This window comes from Hylobates moloch, unplaced genomic scaffold, assembly GCF_009828535.3.
Source record: "Hylobates moloch isolate HMO894 unplaced genomic scaffold, HMol_V3 SCAFFOLD_9, whole genome shotgun sequence".
Lineage (NCBI taxonomy): Eukaryota > Metazoa > Chordata > Mammalia > Primates > Hylobatidae > Hylobates > Hylobates moloch.
In genome coordinates this window covers 1401891-1413987 of record NW_026652284.1, presented here as the reverse complement: position 1 = coordinate 1413987, position 12097 = coordinate 1401891, and the positions used below count along the sequence as shown (strand labels likewise).

Here is a 12097-nt window from a genome sequence, read left to right as displayed (position 1 = left end):
AGATTGCAGGCATGAGCCACCGCGCCCGGCCGAGGTTTGTATTTTAAACCAAAGGTCTGTCACTCCTTGAATGGGGGATGACATTGAAATGCACCTTGGCCAGGTGCGGTGACTCATGCCTGTAATCTCAGCACTTTGGGAGGCTGGGGCGGGGGGGGGGCGGTGGATCACGAGGTCAGGAGTTCAAGAACAGCCTGACCAACATGGTGAAACTCCCTCTCTACTAAAAAAAAAAAAAAAGGCTGGGCATGGTGGGTCATGCCTGTAATCCCAGCACTTTGGGAGGCTGAGGTGGGCGGATCACGAGGTCAGGAGATCGAGACCACCCTGGCTAACATGGTGAAACCCTGTCTCTACTAAAAATAAAAAAAATTAGCCGGGCGTGGTGGCAGGCGCCTGTAGTCCCAGCTACTCGGGAAGCTGAGGCAGGAGAATGTCATGAACCTGGGAGGCAGAGCTTTCATTGAGCCAAGATTGCACCACTGCACTCCAGCCTGGGTGACACAGCAACACTCCGTCTCAAAAACAAAAACAAAAAACGAAAATTAGCTGAGTGTGGTGGCAGGCGCCTGTAATTCCAGCTACTCAGGAGGCTGAGGCAGGAGAATCGGTTGAACGGGGAGGCAGAGGTTGAGGTGAGCTGAGATTGCACCACTGCATTCCAGCCTGGGCAACATAGCAAGACTCCATCTCAAAAAAAAGAAAAAAAAAGAAAAGCCCCTCGTTGGCTGGGCGCAGTGGCTAACACCTATAATCCTAGCACTTTGGGAGGCTGAGGTGGGCAGATCATGAGGTCAGGAGTTTGAGACCAGCCTGGCCAACATAGTGAAACCCCGTCTCTACTAAAAATACAAAAATTAGCCAGGCGTGGTGGTGCACCCCTGTAGTCCCAGCTCCTCGGAAGGCTGAGGCAGGAGAATTGCTTGAACTCGGGAGACGGAGGTTGCAGTGAGCCGAGATCGTGCCACTGCACTCCAGCCTGGTCAACAGAGTGAGACTCCGTCTCAAAAAAAAAAGCCTCTCCTTTAGGTTCATCTGTGGTACTCAAGGCCACTGGACAGAGTCAGGATTTCTATCTCTGTGCGTGCAGTTTCGGGATTCTACAGTGAGGCCAGATGAACCCATGATAAAAGACTCTAAGGAAGAAGGTGGATTCTTTCACTGCCTGCAAGGGAGGCAGGGGCTGGGTCTTGCCAGGCCTTTACTGGAGCTGGTGGTCTAAGCTACGCACCTCGCTCTGCGAGTGTCAGCCCACCTGGGTCCGCTCACCAGAGTGACAGGAGGCCACCTGAGTTTTCTCTGGGGATTCTGGTCCAACTCTAGCAGGGAGGGGAAACATGCCCCCGCAATGCATTTGCTCACTTACACCACCACCTCCTCCACCCCCCAGCAGACACCGATTCCCCACTGTGTGTTCACATGTGCATATACCCAGCTCATGTGTGTTTGTGCACATGCGTGTACCCAGCTTGGGTGTGCATGCACATGTGTGCCCAAGAAGGATGTGCAATTCATGATTCATGACCACAGGTTGGTGGCAGGAGGGTCGGGGATGAGAAGCATGGTGGGGAGCTTCAGAACAAGGGACAGGTCCTGGTGGGGGACAGAGGCCAACTCCCTGCACCTGCAAGATTGCAAGACGGGGTCCAGGGGGCCACAGTCAGCCTCTTCTCAGAGGCCCCCAAGGCCCGGCATTCGCTCTGCCTGCCACATTAGCCTCCTGGGCCATGACGTCTGTGACCTTGCAGGGCAGTGACCCTCCCAGCTCTGCCAGCCACTCACCAGCCACAGCAGCCTTCCCTCACTTCGTGCCTGGCTCTGCTGCAGTGACACCTCACTGGCCGCTCCCCATGAAGCTGGGAACCAGGCCCCTACTCTACCGCTCAAGCAGAGCTGCCCTGCTCTGGCCTCAGGGCCAGGGCCTGGTGCTAAACCTGCCCTGGCACCCAGTGGACCTCGGCAGGTGTGTGCTGAGGGTTGGAGAGGTGTTGTGGCCCCATTCCTCCACCAGCCCCTTCCTTTGAAAGCTGCAGGAGCTAATTAGGGCTTTCTTCTTGATCACCTACATTTTGCACCCCCTGGGCACCGTCACGATGCTCTCCTCTCTCCCTCCCTCCCTATTCTCTGTCCTTTGGGGCCTGGATCTCACTGCAAGTGAAGACGACGGCAGAGGGCCATGTGGTGGAGAACCTCACAGTGCTGGTAGGAGGAGGACAGATGCCCTGCAGGAGCCCAGAGCCCAGGGAAAGACAAAGGGACCTCTCCTGTCAGAGCTGCAAATCTAGAAACGTCCCCTGCAGCTCTGAGACCCTTCAAAGCCTGGCTGGAGCGTGGCGCCCGGGGGGCGCGCACAGAGATGGAGCTGTGGGTCCTGTCACGTGCACAGATTGAATAATTCAGATTTAAAAGACCTACTTTCCCATTAGACCATTTCCTGCTGAGAAGCAGGTGGGGGCGGGGCATCTGAATTGTATCTCCCATTCCCATGGGGTTTTAGAGAAGGCCTGGTGTGGAGCCAGTATCGGGGCAGCTGCCTCCACCCTGGGGCCCAGCTCAGTCCTGCCCGGGGTTGGGCAAAGCTGACCGGGTATGGCTCTGGACTCAGGGACCCAGAGCTGACCGGGTGTGGCTCTGGACTCAGGGACCCAGGCTGATCTGTGAGATCCTTGCAGAGAAGGGAGTGTTACTGGGAAGCATTTGCTCTGCAGGGAGAGGGTGGGGCGGTAGGTGAGGGCCAAAAGATACGAGAGGCCTGGGCTGAAGGGAATGGAAGTGGGGCAGGGAGGGCAGGTCTGACGCTGGCTCTAGACCCCCTGGGCCACCAAGGGCTCAAGTGTCTCTTATCTCCAGGGATGGGCCCTGGCTGGAGGTGAGAAGCACCTTTGGATTCACATCGTCCTCAGGGAAGAGGTCCCTGCCTCCCAGGGACTGTGTACTTCAGAGGGCAGCCCCAGGCTGCAGTGAGGAGCTGGGAGTAAGCACCCGGGGCCCCTGCTCCTTCCCTCCCTCCTTCCTCTCAACTTTGCCCTCCATAAACCATCAAACAGGATTTCTGCCTGAGCCATGGGGCAAGTTCCAGGGACAGCCCTGCCTTACCTAGAGAACCTACAGATAAGCTGGAGGTGCTGGGGCTGCACCCTGCCCCTTGGATATGGCCAGGGCGGGCACTGGCCTAGGGTCCTCCTGTGTGGCCTTCCTCCATGGCCCTGGCTGTACTGAGATGGACTGACCAGGCTGATGGTGGCCTGTGGGACAAGGGAGCCCGAGGGTACAGCCCTGCCACTTCCCAGTCTGGCCCGCAGTGTGGTGCCCACTCCTCTTGAAGCTCCTCCATGGCCCTGGGCCAAGCTTGCAGGGACCTTCCAGGGCCTCTCCCATCCCACAGCTGCTGGAAGGTCTCTGGTGACAAACGGCCGCTGCCCACTTTGGGCTTCCCTGCTGCTGCCTCAGCCTCCTCTCCCCACTACTCATTTCCACTTTTAATTCAGGTGGACATTGAGCATTAGGCCTGCCAGATTCCGAGGGCCACCTCTGACCCCTCACCTGCCAACGTGCAGAACACCGTCCCCCGACTTTGCATCGTCCCTCGGCCCTGGATGTGCCCCATGCTCCACCCTGCCCCTCGAGTGTCCGAGCAGAGAAGCCTTCCTGCGGAAGCCCGGCTCTCCTGATGTCCAACCACTCAGGTTCCTCGCATCCTGCCCTTGTTCTGGCCCAGGTGATGGTTCTGCCCCTCCTGATCCCTTGCCCTGGGCACTGGTCCCTGTGCTGGGTTGCGTCTTCCTCACTCAGAACTCAGAGCATCAGCCACACCAGCTGTTCTCCGATGACCCCATGTGCCTGGTGCCATGCTGGGCTGGTGGAGCAGTGGGTAAGAGTGGGCTTCACAGTGCTTACACTGCAACAGGGGGAGGGCCCGGAGCAGGCATCGAGGCACCTGGGAGGGATGGTCACGGCTGGGGAGACATCTCCATGGAGGTGACACCCGCAAAGGCCTGAACTACATGATGTTATGGGGAGACCGTCCCAGGCAGATGGAGCCACTGGGCCAAAGCCTGGAGGATGGAATTCGGTGGTGTCAGGGAGCATCGAGGAGCCAGTGTCTGGGTAGTGGGGAGGGGAGGAGGGGCCTGGACACTGGGGAGAGGACAGGTGATGGGAACTGTCAATGGTTTCAGGCACACGAGTGGTATGATTGACAATTCAGGCCGTGTGCGCAGTGGCTCCTGCCTGTGATCTCAGCACTTTGGGAGGCTGAGGTGGGAGGATCGCTTGAGCCCAGGAGTTTGAGACCAGCCTGGGCAACACAGGGAGACCCCCATCTCAAAAAAAAAGAAAAGAAAAGAAAAAAAAAAACCCCAAAATAAATAAAATAAAAATTAAAAAAATTTCACTGGGAATTCACTCCTTGCTCAACTGTACTAGGCAGGCAGGCGCCCCTGTGGGTGTGGGGCCTTGGTGGCCCAGTGGAGGTCAGAGGCCACACAGGGTGAGGAGGGGGTAGCATATGGTGGGTGGAAGCAAGGATGAGAGACTGGTTACCACAGGAGATAATCAGAGCCAGGTTCCTCACTCCCAAAGCAGGAGGCCCCTCATTCGGAACAGGTTGAGCCCTGTAGTGTTGGCCTGGCCTCAGAGTAAACACGTGGTGCCCAAGAAAAACAGACAAAAACGCCCATGAAACTGTGTGTATACATATGCGTGTGGGCACGTACATAGATGTGTTCCCTTGCTCCGCCAGCTGCAATGACACCCCAGTAGCAATGAGCACATCCGGAGCCAGATCCCGGGCTCTGCATGACATTCTCCCACAATGAACCAGGCTGCCAGCAGAAATAGCTGGGTTCAGGCTGGGGCAGGGAGAATACAACAGGGCCCTGGAGCATCTCGTGCCAGAAAGAAAGGGCTCCAGGAATGACACGGACAGGTGAAGTGGGAGGGAGAGTGAAGGGTGGGACGGCGTGGGTTCCCTGTCTGGTGGAGGCTCCCCTAGGTAGGGGGAAGCGCCTGCGGGAGGGCAGGTGGCGGACGCATCTGGAAGTCGCACTTACTGTGTGTCCACTTTCTCACACAAGCACCATGCACACAAAACGAGAAGGAAAACGTCAGCTTAGAGATGCGGGTGGTGTCCCAGGGTGTGGAGAGAGTAGAAGGTGGGAAATAGGCGTTGGGGGTGGCATGGCCCCTTGAGGTTGTGGCCCTGGTTGAGGGGAGGCCCAGTGGATGAGGTTGGGTCTTTCTCCCCTTCAGCTGTGCTGGTGCAGGCCTGGAGGAAAACGGACGCCAGGTTTGGTGTGGAAGGGGAGCTCGGAGGGGATGAAGGCCCAGGCGGGTGGAAGGTGGTGGTTGAGGACCGGGGAGCAGGGCGCTGGCTGGGGAGGAGCAGAGTGAAGAAGCCGGGGGTGAGGGGCGGCCGGAACTCAGCTGGAAAGACAGCAGGAGGCGGTGGGCACAGGGGCGGGTTCCATGGACGTTCTGGAGGCTTCTGAGGACACCAAGCCTGGAAGCCAGGACATGTGGCCTTCTTGACTTCGTTCCCCTTCCTCACTTGGGGGTCTCCAGTCCCTGCTGTCCACCGCTCAGCGGCTCGGGAGGGGTCCGCGGCCTTCCCCCGACACTCCCGCCCACCGGCCCCCGCCCCTCCCAGGCGGCCCTGCCCGCAGCAGCACGAGGAGCCACGGGGCGCTGCCCTCCTCCGCAGCCCGAGGACCACCTCACACGCACTGAGCCCAAGCGCGGGTCTCTGCCCATCATCCCCGTCTGAGCTCGCCGCAGTCCCTGCTTGAGAGGCCGGGTGGCACCTGCGCCTGCCCGGGACCCCGATCTGCTAGCGAGGGCTGGTGCCTCCTCTGCAGGCAGCGATCTCGCCCGCGGTGCCCCCACCCGCCCCGTCCCCGGAGGGACCGCCCCCGCCCGCGGCCTTCCCCGCCCCTGCCCTGTCCCTTGAGTGCCCCCCGCCCGCAGTTACCCACCCCTCGCCCCTAGAGGAGCCCCCGCCCACGGTTACCCAACCTTACCCTGTCCCCGGAGGGCTCCAAGCCCGCGTTCCCCCCGCCCCGTCCCAACTTCGAGGGCCCACTGCCCCGGTCCCCATCCCGCCCGGTCCCCGCAAGGCCGGGCCGCCGGGGGTCTCCCGGGGCAGCGGTCCCCGAAGGCAGCAGCACGGCCCCTTTAAGCCGCTCGGACACGCGCTCGGGGCCCGATGCGGTTTGGAAGCGCACAGGCGTGCGCGTGCCCGTCGGGCGCGCCCGACGCGCGGCGTGCGTGGTGACGCGAGCGCGTGGGGTTTCCCGAGGCTGCGGGCAGGGGCCCGCCGCGCCCATCCCGATGGCTGGAGGCGTCTGAGGGGCGGACGGAGGAGGAGGAGGAGGAGGCGGCGGCGGCTGCGGCGGCGGCGGCGGGAGCGGGCGCGGGCGGCGAGTGGGGAGCGGGGCCCGGAGTGGAGCAGCCGCCGCGGCGGGACTGGACGGAGCCTCGCCGGCGTGCACCTGCCCGCAGCGCCCGCGGAGCGCGCAGCGCGGCCCGAGCGCGACGACCTGCCGAGCGGCGGCCGAGGCTGCGGTGTGGGCGCGTCAGGCCGCGACGAGGGCGCTGAGGTGAGCGCGGCAGCCCCCAGCCCCGGACCCGGGTCCCGTTCGTCCACTCGCCCGCCCTGGGGGCGCCCGCCCCGCCCCCACCCCACCCGCCGGCCGGAGCCGCGTCTTCCTCCTCCTCCCGGGTGCGGCGGGCGGCGTCCGAAGGCGGGGGCCGGGGGCTGGGGTCCGAGGTTCGGGTTGCAGGGTCGGGGTCGAGGGCGGGGTCTAGGGAGAGGAGCCGGGGTCCCAGGCCCAAGGTTGGGGGCCGAGTTTCGGCACCGGGGTGCGGGGCTGTGCGCCGCGGGCGCTTCCCGTGGCGGCGGCCGGGGCCCCGGGGGCGCGGGTCGGGCGGGGCCGGGCCCTGCGTGTGGAGCCGGACGTGGCGCTCGGGCCCGCGGCGCGAGAACAAAGGCCGGGCGGGCCTGCAGGCGGGGCGGTGTCGGCGGCCGGAGCCCCCGCGCGGGCCGCCTGTCGGGGTGACTTTGAGGGCCGGGCGGCCGCGGGGTGCGAGCGCGCGGAAGGGAACAATGAAATGGGGAAGCCGGGCCGCGCCTCGCGGCCGGAGTGGGGATTTAAAGCGGAAGCCGGGCGCGGCGTCGGGAAATGGGAAAATAACGGTTTCGGCCCTTTTCGCTGTGCCGAGCCGCGGAGGCGGCCGCGCTCTGGCCTTGCCCTTCTCCTGCCGAGGCCCGGGTTTGTCCGGCGCCGGCGCCCACTGCGTGTCGACCCGGGGGTTGCGCAGACCCCGGCCCGGCCCCGCGAATGAATGGGCCCGGTGGCCGCGCCAAGATGGCGCTCCCGGAGCTGCCTTTGTGGGGCGGCCGCCGCCGCGCCGAGTTTCGGGGCCCGGTTTGCGATATTCCGAAGGCCCGAAGGTGGGGGAGAGGACAGGAAATAGCACAAAGGCTGGGTGTCTTCCTCCTGCCTGGATCGGCTTTTCGGCTGGAAGCGGGATGGGGGTGGGGAGTGGGGAGCTCTGTTGAAAATTCCACAGGGCTGCCGGCTGAGGCTTTTGACTTTTAAGAACCTCCTATATTTTTTCTTGTGAATCGGTAGTTGATTCAAATGGTATTTTAACATTTTTTGTGTCCTTTAAATTACATGGTTAGCATACAGAAGCAGTATCTTTGTTTGTTTAATTCATCTTCATGGAAGCCTTTTTTTTTTTTTTTTTTTTTTTTTAAGAGATGGGATCTCTGTAAAAGAGATCCTGTTAACCAGGCTGGTCTCGAACTCTGGGGCTCAGGCGATCCTCCCGCCTCAGCCTCCCAAAGTGCTGGGATTAGAGGCCTTAGCCACCGTGCCTAGTCTGTCTTCATGGAAGCTTTTTGTTAGGATTGTGAAATGCGTTTACTGAAGGAAAACGCCGATGTTAAAATCTGTGTTTTGAAAAGGGAGTTGGTGTACATTTACAGTTAGGGTGTACAGTACTGGACTTATGGGTAAATAGTGTAGAAATCGTAACCTATGGTTTTCGTTTGGGGAGCATTGGTTCATTGTATTTTCATGTTGCTATCTGATAACAGTCTCAAATAGTATTAGATGATTAAGCAGTTGCTGGTGAGATTATTAAGAAAATATGAAGATTATTTTTCATGATTAGCAAATGGACGTATTAGTTTTGTGAGAAGTTCCAGTGAACTATGCACACTGAATAAGGTCTTTGGAGCAAGCATTGTTATTGATAAGGTTTTTGCATAAGTTATTTTCTAATCCGAAGTGATAGTCTTTTGGGAGAGGGAGGAGCTCTTTATTGAAAGTAAGGTTTTAATTTTCATGCTATTGAGATATATAGTCTATTCTGGATTCTTTGGGAAAGTATATATATCAAGAAAGTGAATAGGCGGTTCTTTCTTTGCTAACGCTAGGTGCGAGGCTGGGGATGGAGCTGGTGCCACTGACATGGAGACAGGTCTGAGAGCCTCCCAGGGTAGGACTGAGTGGTGGGTTTTGGCTTGGTTTATGGTAAGGCACAACTTTATTTTTTGAGATGGAGTTTCGCTCTTGTTGCCCAGGCTGGAGTGCAATGGCGCGATCTCGGCTCATTGCAACCTCCGCCCCCTGGGTTCAAGTGATTCTCCTGCCTCAGCCTCCCGAGTAGCTGGGATTACAGCTACCACCACCACACCCGGCTAATTTTTTGTATTTTTAGTAGAGATAGGGTTTCACTGTGTTGGCCAGGCTGGTCTCCAATTCCAGACCTCAGGTGATTCAAATCCCGCCTTGATCTCCCAAAGTGCTGGGATTACGAGCGTGAGCCACCGCGCCCAGCCGGTAAGGCAGAACTTTCTAATGATTAGAGCTGCACAGAAATGAACTGCAACTGCAGGGTCCGGAGGCTGATCCTGTCAACCCTGGGGGAAGGCTGGACTGCAGGTGTTGGGCGGTGGTCCCAGGTTACGAGCATTTGGTTTCATCAGCACTGAAAGTGCTCCCCCCCCCGCCTTTTTTTTTTTTTTTTTTTATGAGATTGAGAGTTTGGAAAACCAGTTAAATTCTGAGGTGCCTGTGCCCCCTCCCAGTTAAGTGTGCGCTGCCCAGGCCCAGTGTGAGGATGACATTTCATTTTCTGCGGGAACCTTTCAAGATGAATCTTATAGAGGAAACTGTTCCAACATGAAATTTCAGCCTTGAATTGACTTTCTCAAAAGAGCACATCCACTGGCCAAAAGCTATTTCTCTCGCATAATCTGAATTTATGACAGAGCCATAGTTACCTCATCAGACAAGTACTGACAGTGCTCTTCAGTGATACCTTTAAAATATTTTTATTTTTCTTTGATATCTTCAGTTAATTCTGTTTTTTTGGTGGGTGGGAAAGTTGAAGTAAATTTTCTCAGACTGAATTTTAATCTTAGAAGATTCAAGAGGCTGCAGAATAGTGTGTGGGTTTTTTGTTTGTTTTTAAGAGTAAAACCCACTGGGTGTGGTGGCTCACGCCTGTAATCCCAGCACTTTGGGAGGTAGAGGTGGGCGGATCCCATGAGGCTGGGAGTTTGAGACCAGTCTGGCCAACATGGCGAAACCTCGTATCTACTAAAAATATAAAAATTAGCCGGCGTGGTGGTGGGCGCCTGTAATCCCAGCTACTCGGGAGGCTTAGGCACGGGAATCGCTTGAACCCGGGAGGCAGGGGTTGCGGTGAGCCGAGATTGTGCCACTGCACTCCAGCCTGGGCGACAGAGTGAGACTGTGTCTCAAAAGAGTAAAACCTCTGTAAATCCTTTTGATGCCCAATGACTTTGATTTCAAAGCTTGTATCATCTAGGTAGATTTACATTGATCACTTGAGAAATAGAATTTGAGAAGTTAATTTATTTCTCAAAGGAGGTGTTGTACTACCCTGCAAAAGTACCAGAGCTTTGTTCTCTTCCCTTTGCTTTGCTAAAAATTTCTGGGTCTTTTGGTTTATTTTATGTGTGTTGGTCCACTGGAAAAGTTGTAGCTTTGTAGCTAAAAACAGCTTTGATAAAAGGATGAAAAAGATCTTAAGGGCATCTCTAGACTCCTCTACCATCAGTTGACTTTTTGTACCTAATACTTTAATGAATAACATTGATATTATTTTAGAAGTGCAGTGTTGGCATTTATTATAGTTTCATCGTTGGATTGTTTTTCTCTGCCCAAAAGATTTGGCTCATGTTGGTTTCTAAATTGGATTACATTCTTACTGTCTGTGACTTTGGCTTTAGCATTAGTGGATTGGTAATAGATAATTCTCAATTTTTAAATCTGGCTTGACCATATGGCAGGCCATGTTATTTTGAAACCCCTATTTAGTGTTTCAAAAATTTTTAGAAAATTTTAAACTGGTTTGACTGGGCGTGGTGGCTCACGCCTGTAATCCCAGCACTTTGGGAGGCTGAGGCAGGCGGATCTTGAGGTCAGGAGATCGAGACCACCCTGGCTAACAGGGTGAAACCCCATCTCTACTAAAAATACAAAAAATTAGCTGGGCGTGGTGCTGGGCGCCTGTAATGCTAGCTACTCAGGAGGCTGAGGCAGGAGAATGGCAGGAACCCAGGAGACGGAGCTTGCAGTGAGCCGAGATCGGCCACTGCACTCCAGTCTGGGCGACACAATGAGACTCCGTCTCAAAAAATAAAAAAAAATTTTTAACTGGTTTACATTCTGATTTCAGGTTTGCGTTTCTTAAGAGTGGTTGGAGAGATTATGAAGTAGACAATTCAGTTAAGTGTTTGGTTTAGGAACATAGAATGAAGAGATAAAATAAATTTAAAATGGAAACTATCAGAAATAGTTTATGAAACTGCAATATTCAACATTACTGAAAGAAAAAGCAGGGCAAATGTATATGGGAGTGAGTGTGTATGAAGAGAGAGAGAAATGCAACATCACATCAGCTGCTCTGGAAGAGGGACAGAGCACCACCTCTTTCAAAGCTATGCGTTTTGTTCTAGAATTTTGATTGAGGAAATAGAGACAATCTATAGACATTTGAGTTTGCTAGTGGATTAGTGGAATGCTGAAAGCTTTTTTTTTTTTTTTGAGACAGAGTCCCACTCAGCCACCCAGCCTGGAGTGCAGTGGAGCAATCTTGGCTCACTGCAACCACCGTCTCCCAGGTTCAAGTGATTCTGCAGTCTCAGCCTCCCAAGTAGCTGGCATTACAGGCACCTGCCGTCAGGCCCAGATTACTTTTTAAAATTTTATTTTAGTAGAGACGGGGTTTCACCATGTTGACCAGGCTGGTCTTGAACTCCTGACCTCAGGTGATCTGCCTGTCTGAGCCTCCCAAAGTTCTAGGATTACAGGTGTGAGCCACCGTGCCCTGCCAGAATGCTGAAAGCTTTTTTAAACCTTTTAGCCTCTTGTTCTTGTGGCAGTGCCTACCATTGGGTGTCATGGTAATCAGTGGAAATTACTCCTAGCTTTCAATGGTAGAAAAGCTTTCTGTTTTATAGAGCAATGTTGCTTGCTTGCTTTTTTTTTTTTTTTAAGATTAAGTGGGCCGGGCACGGTGGCTCACGCCTGTAACTGCAGCACTTTGGGAGGCCGATGTGGGTGGATCACGAGGTCAGGAGATCGAGACCATCCTGGCTAACATGGTGAAACCCCGTCGCTACTAACAAATACAAAAAAAATTAGCTGGGTGTGGTGGCGGGCGCCTGTAGTCCCAGCTACTTGGGAGGCTGAGGCAGGAGAATGGCGTGAACCCAGGAGGCGGAGCTTGCAGTGAGCTGAGATCGTGCCACTGCACTCCAGCCTGGGCGACAAAGCGAGACTCCGTTTCACACACACACACAAAGATTAAGTGAAAGTATTTCCTTATTTATGTCTTCTTAAATTAGAATCCTGAGGAAGACCCATTTTTTAAAAGCGTACTGATTTAAAAGACCAGATTAAGATTATCTAAAATAATTCCTTTTTTCTTTTTTTTTTTTGAGATGGAGTTTCCTTCTTGTTTCCCAGGCTGGAGCGCAATGGCGCTGTCCTGGCTGGCTGCAACTTCTGCCTCCCGGGTTCAAGTGATTCTCCTGCCTCAGCCTCCCAGGTAGCTG

General features: G+C 55.6%; 1 protein-coding gene across 3 annotated transcripts in view; it reads left to right on the top strand.

Moving 5' to 3' along the window:
* The first annotated feature begins 6393 nt into the window (after positions 1 to 6393).
* Positions 6394 to 12097, top strand: part of GNB1 (G protein subunit beta 1) — a 106948-nt gene continuing 101244 nt past the window's right edge. For all 3 annotated transcript variants that reach the window (XM_032758649.2, XM_032758651.2, XM_032758643.2), the window contains exon 1: positions 6394 to 6596. The gene's annotated coding sequence lies outside the window, so the exon portion shown is untranslated. The remainder of the gene's footprint in view (positions 6597 to 12097) is intronic.